Here is an 18,224-nt window from a genome sequence, read left to right on the forward strand (position 1 = left end):
GGTCAGACAAATCAATATTTCAGGTCTTTTTTTGGAAGAAATACATGTTGTGTCCAACAGACCGAAGAAGAAAAGGACCATCCAGACATTTACATGCTACAAGTGCTGAAGCCAACATCTGTGATGGTATGGAGCCGTGTCACTGCCTGGGTGAGGATAACTTGAACTTCTTTGAAGGCACCATTAATGCCAAAAAGTATACACAGATTTTTGAGCAACATATGCTGCCTCCAAGGCAATATTTCTTCCATGGATGCCCATGCATATTTCAAGCAAGACAATACAAAACTAATTTCTGCACTCATAAGGCATGGCTACATAGGAAGAAGTTGCAGGTACTCGACTGGCCTGCCTGCAGCTTTGTTCTGTCCCCAACAGAGAATATGTGTCACATTTTGAAATGCAAAATGTGACAACAAGAACCCCATAATGTTATACACCTTAAGACTTGTTTGCAAGAGGAGTGGGACAAAAATTAAACCTGAATCACTCAATAAATTGGCATCATCAATACCTAAACACCTGTATTACGAGTTGTGAAAAGACAATGCTACAAGAAGGTAAATTCTTTAATAAAAATAATTCTTTGCATTTATATAGCACCTTTCTCACTACTTAAAGCACTCAGAAATTGCAGGTTAAGGGCCTTGCTTAAGGGCCAAACAGAGCAGAGTCCCTTTTGGCATTTACGGGATTCGTACCGGGAGCCTTCCAATTGCCAGTGCAGATCCCTAGCCTCAGAGCCACCACTCTTTACTATACACACTGGTTTTGGGTAATGCTGCAAGTATCAAAATCAAAATAAGTGATGTTACTCATGCATGTCAGAGAGTCACCTTCCTGGTTTGCCTAAGGAAAGCACTACCACCCTGGGACACCAGGGAGGCATGATCGCGGACTCTCTTATCTCTCCATTGCTCAGAGAACACACCCAGGGAGGGCGACCGAACCCGTCATTTCCAGTCCACAAGCTATGAAATGAAGGCGCTCCTAGAAGATGATGTCTCATTCAGGAGATGAGTTCACCCGCTATACGGTGTTCCTACTCTGAAACTGGACGTCTCTTTAGAGCCCGTAAATTCTCAGTCAACTCCTAAAAGACTTTAGGCATGAAAGCTCTGTGATAATCCAAGTTCAGAGGGCGTAAATAATGCAAATAAAGAGGCAGCCGATTGGCATATCACAGACATTTGGAAAGAAAAATGTAAAAGAAATAAAGTTTTGATTTACCTGTTTTAGCGCCCCTACGCAGTTTAACACGGCAGCGGTACAAAGTTTGAGCGCCGGGATGTTCGAATGGGCTGACTGGAGCCCTACAGGTGTTCCGAGCGGAAGCCGTGGGGTTCAAACTTGCAGAGGTACGCGTCTGAGGTCGTTTTTCAAGCGCGCTCATGGTTTATGACAACAGGTGCGGAGGCGCGCTTCCGTAACCACTGGAGGAGAGAGGGCGAAAGTGGTGTACAGTATTTAAAATCAGAGGAACAGGTCTGAAGGATTAAAATCTTCGTTTTAAAGTAGCCGGCAAAAAAAGGGAATTCACACGTGTGGAAAAGTATAGGAGTGAAAGCGGATGAAAATAAAATAGTTAACTTACTTAACAGAGGCCGAACGTGGAGCCTGCAAGTCACCAAGACAGATGGGTACGAGAGAACATTTAAATAGGGTGGACTGTACCCGATTAGATGCTATTGAATGGTGCACGTCCCTACGTGTATGATTATTGAAAGTCCTTGGGGAACGTAAAGGCGGATTAGATGGTCAAAAGGGCTCGCGATATAAAACCAGGGTCCGAACGCCAGAGGTCGTCTTTTGACCAGGTCTTCAAGCTGTAGTGTACATCTGTGTTACCGATTTATTTAATGGAGTAGTGGAGATACATGATGTTCTTTGTGTATATAGTAGGGGCTTAGTTTATTCATTTTGTTTTGATTTTTTTTTTTTTAGCCTGTCCTTCATGATCCGTTTTGTAGATGAACGAAGGTGGTGGAAGAGCTTTTTTTTCTGTTTTGGTCTTTTCTTCACTTTTGATTTGGAAACCATTGTAAATATTATAACACCTGCACTGATTTTTCTTTTGGGAAGAACTTTGGACTTTGTAAATATTTTTTCTTGCAAAACATTTCTTTGTGAGATAGTATGCACATTGCTGGAATAAAACAGATTCCTGATTCTTGAATAGTTTTTTTTTTTAGTCTGAGTCTTGCTTACTCCATTCCTTGGTTGCTCGGTCTCTTCTACCAAGTCGAGAGTTTTACAACTGGGTCCTTACCTGGGGTGTCACAAGCTCTCCTCTTGAAGTAATGCTACTTTTCAGTCTTCCCAGACTAATCTCAGAAATTGGCAGAGTATACGCTTGTAGGAGCAGATCTTAGACCTACATAGGTCAAGGTGCCAGGCTCTAGGGTGTGAGTGTCAAACTCCGGTCCTGGAGGGCCGCTGTGGCTGCAGGTTTTCATTCTTACCATCTTCTTCATTAGTGACCACTTTTTGCTGCTAATTAACTTCTTTTGCTTTAGTTTTAATTAACTTGACTCAGGCCCCTTTGTTGTTTCTTTTTCCTTAATTAGCAGCCAAATAATAATGAGACAGGCGGCACGGTGGCGCAGTGGGTAGCGCTGCTGCCTCGCAGTTGGGTGATCTGGGGACCTGAGTTCGCTTCCCGGGTCCTCCCTGTGTGGAGTTTGCATGTTCTCCCCGTGTCTGCGTGGGTTTCCTCCGGGCGCTCCGGTTTCCTCCCACAGTCCAAAGACATGCAGGTTAGGTGGATTGGTGATTCTAAATTGGCCCTAGTGTGTGCTTGGTGTGTGGGTGTGTTTGTATGTGTCCTGCGGTGGGTTGGCACCCTGCCCAGGATTGTTTCCTGCCTTGTGCCCTGTGTTGGCTGGGATTGGCTCCAGCAGACCCCTGTGACCCTGTGTTCGGATTCAGCGGGTTAGAAAATGGATGGATGGATAATAATGAGACATAAAACAAGTTGCCACATGACCAACACACCTGTGCCCATCACATATATCTGAAAATGAAGAAAGGTGAAGTTGTCAGTAAGGTTGATCTCTCAGGTCAGCAAAACATTTTGACAGTGTTCTTTTGACATCTTTTGATCCATGTATGTTGAAATGTTTTATTTTTCCAAGGTTAGAAAGCAATGAAATGGAAGATGTTTTGTTTGGTACAAATAAGTAACTTTCTTCATAAGGATATATTTTTTAAAAAATTGTCCAGTAACATCAATTTCTGTAGAAAGAAGTTTTTAAAATGTAATGAATTATTATTATTATTAAAAACTGAAATGTATGCTCTCAAGATCACATAATTTTAGCAGTGTGACAAGTTTGAAAGCTTTCTTTAGCTGCCTGTGTTGTAGGGCTTGTTCTCATAGTCTCTGCTGAGGCCGTATTCAGTCAGCGAAGATATACATTTTCTATGGTATGTCTTAATAGATCTTTTCTTCATGTTCACAAAGATACTTTGAAAGGCAATATTAAAGTCAAGTTGGGCTTGTTTTTTCAATGGGAAACCAGAGGAATTTGGAAGAAAACATCCTTGATTACTTATTTTTTATTGACAATCTTTTTAAATTTTTTACTTTATAGTCTATACCAGGGGTGTCGAACTCCGGTCCTGGAGGGCCACAGTGGCTGCAAGTTTTCATTCTAACCATCTTCTTAATTAGTGACCAGTTTTTTGCTGCTAATTATCTTCTTTTGCCTTAGTTTTAATTATCTTGACTCAGGCCCCTTTGTTGTTTCTTTTTCCTTAATTAGCAGCCAAATAATAATGAGACACAAAACAAGCCACCACATGACCAGCTCACCCGTGCCCATCACACATATCTGAAAATGAAGAAAGATGAAGTTGTCAGTAAGGTTGATCTCTCAGGGCAGCAAAACATTTTGACAATGTTCTTAGAAAAGAACAGAAAATCAACAGTTTTGGAAATGTCTGCTGTGGCAGAATGAGAGCAGCAACAAGCCATGGAATTAAAAAATGGGTTTAATTAACAGCAAGAACTGGCTTCTCATTAAGAAATTGATTGGAGTGAAATTGGTTGGAATGTGAAGCCTCAGTTTAGCTGGTCATCTGTTGGCTTGTTTCATGTCTGATTTTTTTTTTTTGGCTGTTATTTAAAGAAGAGAAGAATCCATTCAGAGCACTGAATCCTTAAAAACAGGGCTATTAAAATGAAGAGAAAAAGAATTTAATTAGCAGTGAAAATGAGTCACTGGTTAGGAAAAGGGTTAGAATGAAAACCTGCAGCCACTGTGGCCCTCCAGGCCTGGAGTTCGACACCCCTGCTCTAGGGCTATATGGAGAGTCTGCTTTCTTGCTCCAAAGAGAAAATGAGATACCTACATCTAATTTTAAACAAAATTGTAGTCTGTAATTATTGGTCAACATTTCCTTTCCCTTATACAGCTAGCGTCTGCTTATACTGTAGGTGTATTATTTTTTCAATCAGATATATTAAGAATTCTGATTTGGAGTTAGAGGCTTTAAAGAATTGTCTGCTTTGTCCGTAGAAGTTTCAACTCCTCCTTGGCTAACTTGGCATCCTTGTTATCAGATGAAATAGATAAAGCAAGCTGACCAAAAGATTAAAAAGCTGCAGTTTAGCCATTCAGTAGGTGGGGTAGAAGCAGTTAGCTTTCGGCATCTCTGTTAAGTCAGCTCTCTTCAAATGCATTGTGTGCCAACTGAATGTCTAACAAAATGGGGCAACGCCCACTTCATCCTACACCATCCATTTTCTAATCCTATTTTTTTATCACGTTTGTGGTGATATAGAGCCAATCAGGGCTGTACTGTAAAACATGGTTGTTTAAACATTTCTCAGCATTTTAAGGGTTTGCCTTTTTAGAATTGTTAATTGCAGTGTTTCTAAACTGTTCGTAATCACATATACCTGAACCCTCTATTAAAATGCTTCTTCACTTCAAAGAGCCCCTCGATGGTGGAGATGATTGCCTAACTACTGCTGAAATAACTGCTCATTTGCCTGCCTGCCTGAAAAGAGTCTGTTTTAATCAATATCATAATTTAATCAAGCGAAGACTAAAAAAAAAAGAAGCGCAGGAAATGCATTATAGGGAATAGAGCCATTCTAAAGCCGAGATTACAATGATGGATTTCGTTAGAATAGAAAGAAAACACTTTTTTTTGTCTGCTTACTGCTGAAAGTAATCTTTGAATGCAAGCCATTTTATTTGAAGCTCAGAAAGAGAATGCATTCCAAACTCATCCAATAAAGAGAGCCTGGAAACCATCCTAAGCTTTCCTTGAATAGATGTCACAATGGAATATTACAGCCTTGGCAGCTAAAGTACACTAACCCACTCATAATCTCTCCTTTCACAGTCAAACATATTGAATTGCATAATAAAAAGCAGTATCTTTTTATAGTTTAGCTAATGAAGTGCAGAAAAATATATTAGCACAACATTTAAAAATAGATTTTGTTTGCTCTGTTATGCTACATACAGTAAGTAGAATGACATTTACTGTAAAACATACATGCATAACATACATTTTCTTACTGACTTATCCAGTTCAGGGACAAAGCAGGGCAAAGCTTAACATGGCAACTTATAGAATTCTACTCTAATTAAAAGTGGGTTTTTGCTGGGTTCTACAGTTTCTACCCACATCCCAAAGGTGGGTGGTTTACATTATTATTCTCCCCAAATTGTCCAAACATGAGTAGGTATGAACTTGCTTGGACTGGCATACCATTCAGTTTTAGTCACGTCTTACACAGAGTGCTGCTCCGACTGGCTCTAGCTCCCTGCAACCCTTTACTACAGAAAGAGGTTTCAGAAAATGGAGGAAAAGATATTCAAAGTCAGGCCAGCTCGTTTGATATATGCTTAAGTCTGCTGCGTCATGGCTTTAATGTCCTAGATTTGATTCCAAACCTGGTTACTATATGGGTAGACTTTCTGCAGTTTCCCTGTGTTACAGATTCTTACCACATCAATGGTTTTATGGCTGGTCTACGATGAGGGTGCATTATTTACAGTGTAAGAGAATAATTTGGACATAACAGTAGTTAACTACTTTAGAGTTCAAATGCTAAATTCAATCTATATCTAGACTTCGAGTGATACTTTTAGGTTCAAACTGTACATGCAGTGAAAAAATGCAGCAACAGATGCGCAGCAACAGATCCGCAGCAAGCATAAACGTCATCTGTTGTGCACCCAAGTTGTCTCTATGAAAACATCTCTTGTATTACACTCATGTGTTTTATATATAACCCCTATCTAGTGTATTAACCATAGTATTCTACAAGAGAGTGGAAGCAACAAAGTTTAAGAAGAGGTTGTAGTATTGAAAATTGAGGTGAAAAGGAACTTACCGTGAAGTACAGTTATATGCCGTGGTGACTACCCCTTCCAAACAATAACCTTTCTCTTCCCCTCCAGTGGCCACACGAGACTACACCAATCCTCACTAAGGTACAGTAAATGCAGTTTTTAAATATTTATTGTTTTCATGCTTTAATCTATTATTTAGGGCATTTCATTGTGTTTACCTTAAATTATGTGTATTTGCTGTGTGTTTATCGAAATGGGTATTGTTTAGGGTCTGGGAGCAGCTTAATTCACTTTCCATTATTTCTAATGGGGAAAATTGATTCAGACTTCGAACAATTCAGAGTTCAAATAGCCTACTGAAACAAATTAAGTTTGAAGTATGAGGCACCACTGTATTTTGGTCTGCAGTGCACATTGAAATATATATACCGTATATACTCGCAGATAAGTTCTCCCGCGGATAAGTCGGGACTTGATTTTACAGTATATTTTCTGGTATTTTATAATGTCGGTCGTATAAGTCGAATGCGGAAAACTCACACTATTGGCCCAAGAGATTATGATATGCTAACACCCACCTGAGAGAGTAACCACGGAGCACACTGCCTTTTTTTTTCTATGTGGGGGCGGCAATGCGCTGTATCAGCACGTGCTTCTAACCTCTCTCTCTCTCGCCTACGTGACCGCACGGTAATACCCAAACTAATCCAAAGCAACGTTTACACTGACTTTTGTTTTGTGTATCTCACACCCTCATACACCTTTATCATAAGACCATCTCTTATCTACGATGGAGCGTTCGATCAGAAGAAAATATGAAGCTGGTTTTAAATAAAATGTCATTGAAGTAGTGAAAGAAATTGGTAACTGCGCTGCTGCAACAAAATTCGATGCGTCTCAGAAACTGATGTGAGATTGTAGGAGGCAAGAAGAGGTAAAAAAAAATAATTTAAGTGTCGCATTTTTGAATGGGCGTATAAGTCTGGGTCTGATTTTATAATCGATTTTTTGGGTTTCAACACCCGACTTATACGTGAGTATATACGGTATATAAGCATTTATTTGAAAATGTCATGAAGGAAGCTACTGAAACATTTAAACAAGTGTACTAGGAGCATGGTTAATGTAATAAAATGTATGCATTGATTGACACTGTTATGTAAATTCAGTTGCTTATAAAATAGACCTAAACCTTTGATATTTGAACCATTCTGACAATGTTGTAACAGACTGCTTCAGCATGTAAGGACTGTAAGGGCAAATAAATGACTCAGAGGACAAGCTTTCTCCTGCATGATTACTGACTCAAAAAGGTTTTATCAGACCCCAATTTGGCTAGTCCGCTGTTGACTTGATTCAAATTTCATTTCTGTTTGGCTGTCATTTAATGAAGAAAAGAATCAATACAGAGGACTGAATCCTTAAAAACAAAAACTATTAAAATGAAGGGAAAAGAAGTTAATTAGCAGTGTAAACTGGTCACTGATTAGGAAAAGGGTTAGAATAAAAACCTCCAGCCACTGTAGCCCTCCAGACCCAGAGTTTGACACCCCTGGTCTATACAGTACACAACAATTCTGTGTCGTAGCCCTCTTACACCCTGAGCGGCCCGAGTGATTGTTTAAAAATATTTCACTACATCATACGGGTGATCTGTGCCACACACTGACACAAACAACACCTCATTTACAAGCAACGGCTGTCGACTTCACACTCCTGGAAATCAAAGTGTTACGGTATTTACAGTTGACTTTTAATCACACTTGTGTTGTGTCATAAATATTTGAAAAAAATCATAGTAATTATTCTGTATAAGGAATACCCAAGTGTTATACATCAATCAAAAAGTCCCAACCAACAGACTGATGTGATGTGATGAACTCTCCCACCAACCGAGCAAATGCGAGCTATAGGCTGAAAACTGGAAACAGGGTTACACCACTGTTTTTCACGTGCTCTCGCTCATTACTTCACAAAACAACAGTAAATAAATGATACATCAGTACTATAGTAGATTCACCTGATCAAACAAGTCTAAGCACATTATTGTACAATGCATCAATCATGAGATATCCTTCAAATAAGAGGAGGCACGAGACAACTTTTGGAAATTTACATTTATGGGTCATTAGCTCTGACTCAAAAGGTCACACACTCACAAACTTCATACTATTGCATGGCAGCGACTGTGACGTCTCCAATGATACATAGATGTCCATATGTCAGCATAATGAGACACAGCTGATGTCGTGCATAATGAAAAATTACACTATTTGAAAGAAGGAGCAAACAATGTTAATTGTTTCATGTAAATGTGTAGATGGGTAAGGGGTGTACTTGGGTGTAAGAGTGTATTAGGGGATGGGGTTCAGAGTTTTTATATCATTCACCGTTTTATGTGCAATAAAATTGTCCTGAACCTGGATCCCTGTTTGGAGAGGTTTTGGACTGGGAATTGGAACCCATGGTGCCAAATGCTATTACCATTTATTTCTTTGTGTTATCTACATGAAACTTTAGACAGTGTGGCCTGTAGAGGGTGCACCACCCTCCCAAACTTGACGCAAGCAGATGCCAGGCACAAGTTTCACAACACAACACACAATTATTTTGAAGGGAAAATGCTTCCCGATCGTTCCCCTCTGCAGCACAGTAATAATAATAATAATTCTTTGGATTTATATAACGCTTTTCTCACTACTCAAAGCGCTCAGCAATTGCAGGTTAAGGGCCTTGCTCAAGGGCCCAACAGAGCAGAGTCCCTATTGGCATTTAAGGGATTCGAACCAGCAACCTTCCGATTGCCAGTGCAGATCCCTAGCCTCAGAGCCACCACAGTACAATAACCACACCAGGAAGGCACAAAGCAACACTACTTTCTTTTCCTTTTTCTTTTCTTTCTCTCTCTCTCTCACTCTCTCTGTCTGTATCTCTTTGCCTCCACAGCTTTGTCCTCATCCTCCTGACTGGATTAGTGGCGGCTGGCTATTTTTAAAAAGCACCTGTAAGTGCTCCAGCTATTCTATGATCTTCTATCGGCAGACTTCTGGGTGTGCTAGAAGTGCTACAACCAAGAGCTCAGCAGTACCCGCAGCACCCATGGAAGCTAACAGGGGGTGCTGAAAACTCCAACTCCCATGGAGCCCTGTGGGAGTCTGCGGCAGTGCTGCAAACCAGTGGGGGCTGCCATCAAGCGCTACAGAGGAGGTAATGCTCTGCATATGCCCTCTCCCCTGGTCCTTCCACTATATAGGTGTCCTAGCCTGGCAAGGGCTCCAGCCGTCTGCCACAACAGGTATAGCTGACATGCCTGGGAACACCTCAGACATGAAAACTATATAAGAAAACAAAAAAATGAAAATATTACTGTGAGCGCCTGTTTTTTTTTTTTTTTTTTTCTTTTTTCCTACTTTAGCAGCAGTTTCTAAGTAAGGGAATGTTTAAATTTGACACAAACACAGATTCTGTCAACCGTGAAAAGTTATCTGTTAAGTTTTAGTGAAAGATTGACTTTCCTACCTTTATTTTTTGAATAATAAGGCTTTATTTTGGGGTACCAACCTAAGGTGGAGATTGCTAAAAATTACCCCAGGGTGTAAGGGGTTTAAATGGTATGTGCAATATATGTTATTTCATTTCTTGTTCAGTTCTTTCAAATTGCTTCGGTTGATTAAAATGGTCCTTATGAAATTGAAGCACCTAAACAGGATTCAGCCTGAAAAGTATAAGCACGTAAGTTATACCATGATATACACTCTAACCGTGATCATATTTAAATAAATCATGATATAAATTTTTGCCCATACTGCCCACACATACACAGGAGGACGTCACTGAGGCAATGGTATTTAAAGTGGTGTCTTGCTATCTGCAACTGTCCAGTTTTTTTGATAAAATGCAAAGAATGTTGCTGCGCTCAGGAGTGTTTTGTTTAACCTTTTACGACCAAAACTTTTACATGCTTAGATATTCGATTTGTGGTTTCGTTTTGGCTAAGATGTATCAGTATCTTTTGTCTCCTGTCTTTGACCTTTGGTGTTACTGATTTTTTTCTTTTATTTTCATCTCTACAATCTCCTGGTTCATTTACTTTTAATATTATTTGCAGTTTTTCAACTGTTTGGCAGAGCAAGTTTGTGTATTTTGACGTAAGAATTGTTATGTTATTATGTCAGTCAGTCTAGTATATCCTAACATAGGGTCACGTGGGTCTGCTGGAGCCAGCCCCAGCCAACATAGGGTGCAAGGCAGGAACAAATTCCGGGCAGGGCGCCAGCCCACCACAGATGGTATTATGTGTCTTTATATATTTTATTTTTGTTTATGAATAATTATGTGTTTTATTTTTATATTTATAATTTTGTTCTGTCTCTTTAAATGCTTTGCTGTTCCACGTTTTTTGTGGCTGAAGCCCCAGGGGGTGGGACCACCTTGACATCACCCTTTCTGGCCCCATCCTCTGGATATTGAAACTAATAGAAGAGACTCAGGAGTGCAATCACTTGTGTTTTTACTGCTTTTTTTATTCTATTTCTGTTCTGTTCTTGAATTATTCTTTTGGGTTTTGAAACGGGACTTGTTTGCTTAGGTCTGCTTTTAGACAATTCCATTGTGCCTCTTTTTTGCCTTTTTGAGCTTTTTCTTGTATTATATTTATATTTTTCTCATAAATCACTAATTTATAAAGATTCTTTGTAACCCTTTGGTACCCAAGGCGGAGGTTGATGTTGAACCTCCTCCTTGTAGAGACTTTCACTTTATTTTTGAGATATTTATAATTATTTTGCCAGTGCCCCATTTCAGGCCCTGATCTGGCTTAAGCCAGCAGGTAGTATTTGTGGCCCAGCTCGATTAAGATGAGGCTCTTGTGGGCAGAATAGTCAAAATCCTTGCCTGCCTGAGTAGCAAATTTGGGAGGTCCCACACCATATTGTCTTTGTAGAAGACTCTTCATGTCAGAGATTTTAACACATTGACTGCTGGACAATTTATTACCAGGATACTGCTGTATAGGTCTATGCATATATGATAAATAATGAACTCTATCAAAATATGTAAAAAATGTAATGTTTTAGAAAGCAATGGTTTTATTATCAACAGTAACTCTGTCAAAAATATTAAGGAACTGCTGATTACTTTATTTTGACCAGCAACTTGACAAAAAGTCTGCAACTGAATGAGAGTTCTTGAAGGATGGCACCACAGATTGTACAGGCCTTGATACACGTGTGCCATAGATATAACACATTTCTTTGCGTATTGTTGCACACAACAAATTTGGTAGTTGGTGACTGTTTGCACTGAGTGGGCTACAGAATGTCCATGAAGTGCTGTCCTAATAGTCGTGACAAGTCCAACACCTTGTGATGAAGAAACGCCTTTGGGGCAGTTAGCCGCATCAGTGCAAGAGAATACGGGTTCCACATCATCCAGTAGATTATCACTATCTTGATCAGTGTCATTATCATCAAAATGTTCATCTTGAAACAAATATAGTTGTTTCAGAATGTTGGCAACTTTATATCTTTTTCACAACAACTTAACTATGGTCTGTCTATTTACTGTTGCGTCCAAACAAAAATTTGGTGTCTATTCACTAGATGGCAGCACTATGGTAGATAACTGATACCTGGAAGCAAAGCTCACCAGAAGTTGGCCGTGCCTATAGTGAATGTATACTGACATACAAGTTACATCATGTGATACAACTTAACTCATACCTCATGTACAACACATTAATATTTTCTTTTTGATTTTGTTTGACATTTTTGGTCCCATCTTGATTTGCTTTGCTTTTGTGATGCCATCTGAAAGTATCATGTGACCACAATCATCATTCTCGTGATGCCATGGAAGTCACACAATAAATACGGTGGTAGTCACATCGTGAGTTATCCCTCGAAGGCTACACAGCATTTCCAATTCTTTATTAGTCTAGTTAGCTTCCTTTTCAAGGATGTCCAGTCGGTTGGATTGCACTTCTTGTTTTGATTTTGTTTTGTCTTTGACTTTTGAGTAATGTCGTGTCTGTTCAATTCTTGTTTGCCTGGTTAACTTGATCTCACGATTTTATTGATCTTTGCTTGCCCATGACACATCTTTGCCTATGCAATTCATTTGCTTATCTTTCAGCATCACACAGTAGTCCTTAGACTTTTCATGTCTTATAACTGTACTGACTGCATGCTGGAAATCGAAAGTATTTGAATGGCCTGTGCAAAAAAGGGTTGAAATCCAGGCATCTTTTTTGTGTTAGAAGAAGTATCTTGGATTTGATCTTCAATTTAACTGCAGATTGTGCTAATCGTCATCTTCATTAGCACAGTTATATCTTGTGATGTGTGAGTCCCTGTCTTGCACCCCAAAACATGAGGCTGAGTCTCAGTACTTTAGCAAATCCCGCTTTATTCAGCTTGAAATAGGAACAGCAGGGTTATTTATTGCAGTGGGAGCTACCACTCTCCTATACACAGACACAGCAAATTTATATTGTCCCTTGCATCACCCATTGGCCAAAGGTGCATATAGCGCGATCTTGATCAGCTCGTAGTTGTTTCCGCAGCACTCCACTGCTGTGCTACGAACCTGTGGCTGCCTCAGCAATGTACAAGCAGCCTTCCACAGACGCAACAGGTGAGCTTTGGCATATCGTCACTTTGGTGGGGGGGTGGGGTCCTAAAAGAGTTCAGAAACCTCACAATCTGGAGTGGAAAAAGATACATTTTCAACAAGATCAAGAGAGAAAGAAACGTGTGAGCCAGAAGCATGCAGAGTATCAAATCTAGAAAACTAAAAAGTACTAAAGTTCTAGCTATGAATGAATTCTAACATCAGAGTCAAATCATAGTCAAAAAAGAAAGAAATTCTTTAAACCAGCTGGAAACTTCAGCCTGTACTACACAGTTACACCAACAGAAGTTTTGTTTTGGGCATCAGGGACAGCAAGGCACAGCAATCGTGATGGGGGACACCAAGGCCATGGCACTGCTGGGAAAACAAAAATGGTGGCAATTGCAGGAAAATGTGAACTGGTGTGATGGCAAAATGACAGAAAAAAGCCAAAATTTAGTAATGAAGTCAAAACTAATAAAGAAAGAAACAAAAAATTAATAAAAGTGAACTCTGCCAAAACCTCAGACTCATGACATACACCCTCTCTTCAGCTTTAATGGGACCAATTACTGATCATGATGACTACTATAGAAGGTTTGTTCAATTTAGTGTTAATTTATTATCACCCATTGTGTGTGTGTGCTCATGAGCCACACATGGTAAAATAATAATTAAAAGTAAGTGCTTGTGGGGGTGGACAAAGGCTGTCACACCATAATTAAAACATTGAGTAATGAAGACAACACCATGCTTATTTTCTGCTTCTACCCTTTTCTTATAAATAAACCAATGCAACATCTGACTACCAATAAAAGTCAAAAGTTCAAAATGTTATATTTTTATTATGAATCACCCTGACTGGCGTCCACCTAGAGGGGTACTTTTTAAAATGGTGGGAGTGAGTCAAATTAAAAATGTCATGCTGGCATTAAATGGGCAAGTATAAAAGTAGGCAATTTTTTTCTCCTTTGTTTTCAAAAATAACCGTCTGACATGCACATCAGCTTGTGATGCAATTATTTTCCAATTGATATAAAAAGTGAAACAGATTACTGTTTTCTGAGTGGTGAGGGGGAACTGACAGCTTTCAGTACATAATTACACCAAATGGAAATAAAATAGCTACGACAAGCAAAGTGAAACAAACAGGCCTGGTTGCCTGTCAACAGTCTCATTTTTTGTTTCTTTTTCAACACATCTATTTCTTTTCTTTTTATGGATTTTGAAGAGTGTTAACAGAATTACTTTTCAAAAGTTCACAATGCTTGCATTATACTAGACCTTTATGTTTTGCTGTTGATGGGTGAAGCCGATGGGCTTCGACATGAACGTTTCCATCGTCAAGCAGCTAGATGTCAGGTTTTCTTAGGAATAATGTTCAAAATAAGCAATTGGTCATGGCGGGCAATTACAATACATCACATTAATGCACTATGACCATGGCCTCGCTAGTGAGACCAATTTGTTCAAGATTAATGACTGCAGGTGCCAGATTTGCTTTTTCTGGTAATGCATTTCAAAATGTTCCTTAGAATGTGGTGCACCCATTGTTTTAAAGACATTAGTTCTTATTTTTTTCTTATACTTGCTCATCTATTAAAGGTTCAGAATGATCGAAGAGTTCCCCTTAAACCTATCCATTTCCTGATCTCACACACCATAATCCTGCAGCCTTAAAATCAGAATGCATCACCTTACCCAGTCAAGCTAAACTGGGGTTTGCTCCTAAGACGATACAAATTAGAAAGAGGCAGAGCCATGAATGACTTCTCTCTAGTGACATTTGGGGTCCCATCTAGAATTGCTTGGGAAAGGATGAGGGGCAGCAATAATGCAAGGTAAAAATTCATGATCTCTCCTTCACTATGTCAATCATATACCAAGGCTCTCTGGACTCGTGAATGTATATAAGAAATTTATATTACAAAGATGTCACAGAAGCATACCAAGATTTGTGCCGTGCTCACAGACAAGCCAACAAATTGTTGTTCAGCTGAAGCTTTAATAGTGTCACACTCATGCGGATGGGAGGCAGCTAAAGGGCTTGAATAGTGACAACTCCATGTCTGACCAGGGGGTGGCGAGGTGCATTGACTTTTTCTCTCAATCCTCTGGAGACCATTCACAGGAAATTCCACAGCGTTACGCCACCTGTGATGACGTCACTTCCTGTCCAGACCTTTAACACTAGAATTACCAGAGTCTACGAAAAAACTCGTATATCCGGCCCACCTTAAAACCGTTCTCACCTCTCCTTTGTCTTCTAAATGTGCCGATTAACTCCAGCACTTCAGTCACTCCCAGATAATCAAACAAGGCATGAGCTGTAAAAACATTCTGCAGCGGTGGGGGATGGAATAGCCGGCTGCTTGCAGCCAGGGAATAATATACGGGTGGCTGCCCCAAACCTTTTTATGTCTCCTGTCCATTCTTGTGACAATAGATACAAATATACAAGAGCATCTTTAGCATATAGATGATAACATGCAAAACTTTAGGTGAGTACATTTACTTAAAAAAGAGCAAGTAGGATGATGTAAATGTGAACAACAGAATATATTAATAGTGCTGAGACACAAGGTTAGGACCCATCAGACCACAGGACCTTTTTCCATTGCTCCAGAGTCCAATCTTTATGTTCCCCCAACAGATTGAATCCTCACTGATAAGTGGTTTTCATACGGCTATGCAACTGTTTAGTCCCAATACCTTGGAAATGCTCTTACCTTCACAATTAAGTGAGTGAGTTCTACTGTTGATATTTTACGATTTCATTTCACCAAACGTGATCTCTGATCATAATCGTTCAAGATTTTTTTCTGACCACATTTCTTCCTCGAAGATGATGGTTCACCACTATCCTTACAGGTTTTAATAATCCATTGGACAGTTCTTAAGCCAGTTTTAGTTGTTTCAGCAATCTCCTAAGTTGTTTTCTTTGCTTGATGCAGGCCAATAATTTGACCCTTTTGAAATAGCATAACATTTTTTCAACAACCACAGGATATTCCAACATGGTTGTTTCAGAAATGAGAAGCTACTCATTGCATCAGTTTGGGTTAAATAATTTGTTGCTAGCTGAAACATAGAAATCACTTCAGTCCTTATCCAATGGAAGGCTCTTATCCATCTGCTTAGTTAAATCCAGGTGGTGACTTTTTTTGGCCAGGGAGTATACCTTTCTTCTTCCATCACAGGGTTCCTACTTTAAACCCCTTAAACCAAATACAGCCCCTCATGCAGCTTTCTATGGCAATCCCCTAATGCAAACTCTTGTAACTATATATATATATATATATATATATATATATATACATATATATATATATATATATCCATCCATCCATCCATTTTCCAACCCGCTGAATCCGAACACAGGGTCACGGGGGTCTGCTGGACCCAATCCCAGCCAACACAGGGCACAAGGCAGGAACCAATCCCGGGCAGGGTGCCAACCCACCGCAGGACACACACAAACACACCCACACACCAAGCACACACTACGGCCAATTTAGAATCGCCAATCCACCTAACCTGCATGTCTTTGGACTGTGGGAGGAAACCGGAGCGCCCGGAGGAAACCCACACAGACACGGGGAGAACATGCAAACTCCACGCAGGGAGGACCCGGGAGGCGAACCAGGGTCCCCAGGTCTCCCAACTGCGAGGCAGCAGCGCTAATATATATATATATATATATATATATATATATATATATATATATATATATATATATATATGTATATATATATATATAAATCCATTTATCACACGGTTCTCTCTGTCACAGTGGAGGATTTTATTCATTCCCCTATTTATTTATTTTATCATCTTATTCCAATATTGGGTCATGGCAGGACATGACTAGTTGACAGGAATCAGCCTTAAATATGGTGACAGTCCTTTAAAGGGCAGACTCACTCACATATTCATACTAATATTTGGACATTTAATTAGCCCATTCATTCATTTTCAAAAACTTGTCTATTCCAATGCAGGATCATTGGTGGCCAAAGCCTTTGCCAGCTTCATTGGACGCAAGCCAGTAACCAATCACAGATGTGGTGTCTGTCCATCTCAGGACACAGTTACTTATATATGCACACTTATATTTGGAGATAAAATGTATTCATCCATTAATTGATCGTTTAAACCCTCATCTTCTATTACTGGGATATAGAGGCTAGAGCCTATTGCAAATATGTCAGGTGCAAAAATAAATTCAGGGCAATTCACTGATTCCTTACAGGCTGCAGGCTGGCGTTGTACACATCCTGTTTGTTCAGGTTTGGGGATTCAACCTAAAAAAGAAAAACTACTATTCACTAATCTTTTCTGGCCCTGACTTCAAATTACGCCTTTCATTTTAGCTCCCGTATAATACTCTATTTTTAAAATAAAATGTCTGTATCCTAATTCCAAGGAGAATATGCAGATAAGACCTACCTTGTTAGTCAAAACATCTTTCTCAGTATCACTCCATTTTCAAAACAAATACACAAGAGCATGAGCAGCCATCTTGAGCACGAGAAACATACGACCACACGAGCATGCATGATTCAAACACTCAGATTCAACTGACAGTTACAAATTTTATTCATAAAAAGATGCCAGACTGTCTACATACTGTAAATTTAGCGAGCCTCTTTAACTAGATAGTCAATATAAAAATTGAAATAATTTTTTTTTCTACATACAATTTTTGTTTAATCTGGATTTTCAGAGGCAATGCAGGACTCGGGATTTGTTTGTTGAGCTCGGGACAGCCCCACTCAAATCGGGACTTCTGGCAATCCTGCCTAGTGCAGACAGTACACCCATTCACGTATTGCTCATACCCTCTTATTCCATTACAGGGTGGTGAAGGTCAGAGCTGATTCTTACTGCTTTTGCCATGATACTAGTGTTTTGGTATGTATTTTTGTTATTTAGTTCTTTGATTTTTTTGTTGTTAAGATATTGTATTGTTATGCTTGTGTAATGGAGAGTAATAACCAGCATAGAAGTAATATTTTTAGTAATACCTAACAATGTCTAATTTGAAAATATGGAGAAGCTGTACGATCTGGTTCTTCCTCTGGGACATTTACAACTTCACATATCAGATAAGATCTTTTGCTTGATGGAAAACTTTCATTGATTAGAAGAGCACATAGGCCATTTTACAACTTTCAGACCAGGGCATAACGCACAGAGCCACCTGATAGGAAGCATCTACTTAGGTTGTAATGGTATTTTTGCCATACTCATTTGTACTTTACTTTTTATTTTGGGCATATTATCTATAACACATATATA

Source organism: Erpetoichthys calabaricus, chromosome 8 (genome assembly GCF_900747795.2).
Source record: "Erpetoichthys calabaricus chromosome 8, fErpCal1.3, whole genome shotgun sequence".
In the NCBI taxonomy this organism is placed as follows: domain Eukaryota; kingdom Metazoa; phylum Chordata; class Cladistia; order Polypteriformes; family Polypteridae; genus Erpetoichthys; species Erpetoichthys calabaricus.